This window comes from Apium graveolens, chromosome 6, assembly GCF_009905375.1.
Source record: "Apium graveolens cultivar Ventura chromosome 6, ASM990537v1, whole genome shotgun sequence".
In the NCBI taxonomy this organism is placed as follows: Eukaryota; Viridiplantae; Streptophyta; class Magnoliopsida; order Apiales; family Apiaceae; genus Apium; species Apium graveolens.
In genome coordinates, this window is record NC_133652.1 from 214,453,136 (window position 1) to 214,457,566 (window position 4,431).

Below are 4,431 nucleotides of genomic sequence, written 5' to 3' on the forward strand. Positions count from 1 at the left end.
CAAGGCCTGATATCTGTTTTTCCGTGGACATGGTTAGAAAATACATACCAGGCTAAGCCAGGACAGGAACATTGGAGTGCAATAAAAACAATACTCAAGTACTTGTGTCGGACTAAGGAGTATATATTAGTTGGCAGGTCCTCGGATTTGTTGCCTCTGGCATATATTGATTCAGATTTCCAGACAGATAAGGATAAGAGAAAGTCCACCTCTGGATATGTTTTTACTTTGGGAGGTAGAGCCGTAATATGAAGGAGTGTGAAGTAGAAATGCATTACAGACTCAACCATGGAAGCCGAGTATATGGCAGCCAAAGAGGATATATGGTTCCGAAGCTTCCTGCTGGATTTGGATGTAGTTCCTAATTTGCCACGATAAATCACGATTTATTGAGATAATACTGGTGTTGTGGAAAATACCAAGGAGCCACGGGCCCATAAGGCAGTGATAAGTGGCATTTATATCCACTTCAAACGCTTCGTAAAGGCTCGAATTGGTGTTTTGTACTCAAGTTGTTTATGTTTTTAATTTATTTTTGTAGTGTTTTGCATTTCAGGGCATATTCGAAAGAAGAAATGGATATTGCATGTTTTATGCTTAAAAGAGTGTTAGGATGGAACCTCATTCGATTGCACGCAAGAAACCAGGACGAGAAGGTCCAGAAAACTGAAAAAATCAGTTTTTCCAGAAGGTCAGGGCGACTGCGCTACTCTTCGGAGCGGCCGCCCCCATTTGACAAAAAGCAAGGGCGGCCGTGCTGCATCCTGAGGGCGTCCGCGCTAGGTCAATTTTTCGTAATCCTGATTCTATTCTAATTTGAAGAAGTGAAGCGTCCAGATCATCCAGAAGCCTATATATATATATAAAGACATTTTTCATATAGAAGGAGAGCAATACGAAGACCTAGAGAGCACAAGACGGCTACAGAAAAGAAGACTTTAATATTCTTCAATATAGTTGATACTTTGGATGCTTGTTTTCGATTTGTCTTTGAACCCTAGTACTCTTATATTGTTTATTATCATGTTTTCAATGGAATCCATGGTGACGATGAGTTCGGTTATGAGCTAATCGTTATCGTGGGGTTCTAACGAATTTACTTATGGATTTCTATAGTTAATTGTTTTGATACCTAAATGTGTGATGATTGTATGATATCCTAGTATTGGTTGTGCTTATTCGTCTTATGTGCGTCGCGAACATATAAGATAGTGTGTTAATCTCTATTGAAGCGACAGTGAATATAGAGATTTAGAACTTGCCATGCTAGCATAGGTTCATGTATTTATTATACATGATTCGTAGGTAATTTTAACCATCTTACTTGCCCTATGTAATCACGATTGATAACTTTTTTATTAAACCTTTATGTTATCAAATTTTATAGACATATAGGGTCTCAAAATAATTGGTATCAATTCAGCTTCTATCTCTTTTGTGGATGTCTGGTAGTAGGGTATTCGTACAACGAAAGTTGGCGTTTACTAGTTTCGTGTTATCTGATTAGTTGTCATCACCATTGCATGCCAAGGTTAAGAACAATGACTTTGAATGAAGTAGTAATAAAGTTACAATCCCATGTTTGTCTCATATAGTTAAGTCAATCACTTTTATTCTTAGTTAATTGCATGTTAGTTTAATCTTAGTTATAAACATTTCAACTTGTTATTGTTTTAGCATTGAGCGATAGCCATACCATTTTTGCATATGTGCATAATCTTAAGTTAACTAAAAAGAGTCATTGTGGGAATGAATCTGATTTATATCTTATACTACTTGCGAACGCGTATACTTGCGTGTAATTTTAGCGAGTGTTTTCGCCCTAACAGGAAGCAAAATACATAAAGAGTAAGTATCACCTCATACGGCAATTCGTTAAGCGAGGAGATATTATTGTGGCTGATATAGCGTCAAAGGATAACCAGGCAGATCCTTTCACGAAGAGCTTACCAGCTAAGGCTTTTCAGGAGCACGTGAAAGCGATATGAGTCAGACACTTGGTCATATAGTTATTTAGTTGATGGCGGATTGATTACAATAAACACTGATATACTCAAAGAATAGCTTAAGTATAAGTGGGAGATTGTTAGGGTATATACTGAACTATTCGTTTGAAGTTTATAATAATCTTTTGAGAATTTTGAATGCATGTTTTCATATTGTCTGTATATTGTATATTGTAGACAATCTAGTATCAAATGGGATAGCATAAGATTAGATTGTCAGACTCCTTATATAATATTGTAAAGGTTCATAGTCTAAGTGGTGTTAGACAAACCATTGGAACAACTGAAGTATTATTTAGAAATAGTTTATCTTGCCAATTAAGTAATACTTGTATACTTTGTGTATATTGAACGGAATCAAAATAGTAGAATAATTCTTTTATTCTGACAATAAAGAAGAACTAAGATTCCACGATATTATTATTGCTTAGGTTCTTAATCCGGATATAGTGATTGACACTTATATTTAATGCATATGCCTTGATTCATACATTAAGTAATTTATTTTAAATGGTGAATTTATGTATTGGGCAATGACATTATATATACAGAGTGGGATATTGACTATAAAAGGAAACTGTGTCCGAAAAATATGTTCGGGTGATGATATCCTCTTGAAAGCTCATAAAGATAATTATGCTTTAGTTCTGCAGGAAGATTTGTTCTTGCATATTTATGAGGTTAAGTGGATGATCAAGGATAAAAGATGTTGATTTAATTGATTGTCAGAAATTAATTTAATTAATGGACATACGATATCTTAAACATGGGGAATTTAATAAGCAAATAATATGGGAGCCGAATTAATAGATTAAATTATGGAATTAGGAAAGGTAGTGCAAATATTAATTTTTTAGTGGCTTGAATTAATATTTAATGATAGTGGGCTTGGCACAGAATGTCATTGGAAGGCCCGATCTATTTATCCATGATCCCTAATGTAGCCTATAAATATTCTAATTCTTCTAAAGCTAGAGGTGGCGTGAACATGAGAACACGAGAACATAAAAACGAAATAAGATCCTAGGGTTTGAGAGAGGCAACCGTTTTTCTCAAGGAGCCAGCTAGGGTTTTGGATTTTCGGAGCTATTAGAAGAGGTACACCTTGGGAGATCGAAGCCCACACTTCTTCCAAGGGCAATCGATGAATACATTAGAAAAAGTGGATTTGAACCGCTTGCGCCGTAGCGATTAAGGTTAATATTATGTTCGAACTCTCTAAAGTTATTCATATTATAAAATGCAGAGCCGAGATCCTTTTGTCCCAACAGAGGCCTCATAGTTGTCTTGATGTGTGACTGAGTTTTGATTAGAAGAAACTCCCCCATAGTTTATGGATCTTTGACTTGAAGTCGGGGTTCTTTCTGATTGTAATCTGTATGGGCTTTCAACTTCTATTGATGGATCAACGGATGTTGATCTTTGCCTCTCGACGGATGATGCAGATTGTCTCTCAACGAATGATGCAATTGGTCTCTCGACGGATGTTGAATTATGTGTTTCATTTGTTGTAGATTTTTCTGCATTATCCTTAGATATTGTTTCTTGATCACTTGCATCATAACTATCATCACAAATTATCTCAACATTGTCAAATTTGAGGTTTTCATGGAAATCTCCATCTTGTAGTCCTTCAATCTTTTTATCATCAAACACAACATATACAGATTCCATAACAATGTTGCTACTGAGATTGTAGAATCTGTATGCTCTTCCAACTGCATATCCAATAAAAATGCCTTCATCTACTTTGGCATCAAACTTTCCATTCTAATCAGTTTGATTTCTCAAGATATAGAATTTACAGCCAAAGACATGAAGAAAGTTTAATGTTGGCATCCTATTCTTGAACAATTGGTAGGGTGTCTTGCATTTTGCTTGATTAACCAAAGAGATATTCTTAGTGTAACATGCAGTATTTACAGCTTCTGCCCAAAAGTATGTTGGTAACTTTGATTCTTCTAGCATTGTTCTTGCAGCTTTAATAAGAGATTTGTTCTTCCTTTCCAGCATTCCATTTTATTGTGGGGTTCTTGCTGCTGAAAACTCATGCATGATCTCATTTTCTTCACAAAATAATCTCATCACAGAATTCTTGAACTTAGTTCCATTGTCACTCCTGATTCTTCTAACTTTGAAATCAGGATGATTGTTGACTTACCTTATGTGATGATGATTTCACTAGCTTCATCTTTGGATTTGAGAAAATGTGTGTAAGAGAACTTTGAGAAATCATCCACAATTACTAGGCAGTATCTTTTCTTTGAGATTGATAACACATTGACTGGTCCAAATAAATCCATGTGCAGTAGTTGTAAAGGTTCTTCAATTGTTGAATCAAGCTTCATTTTGAATGATGCCTTGATCTGCTTTCCTTTCTGACAGGCATCACACAATCCATCCTTTGAGAATTCCACTTGACGAA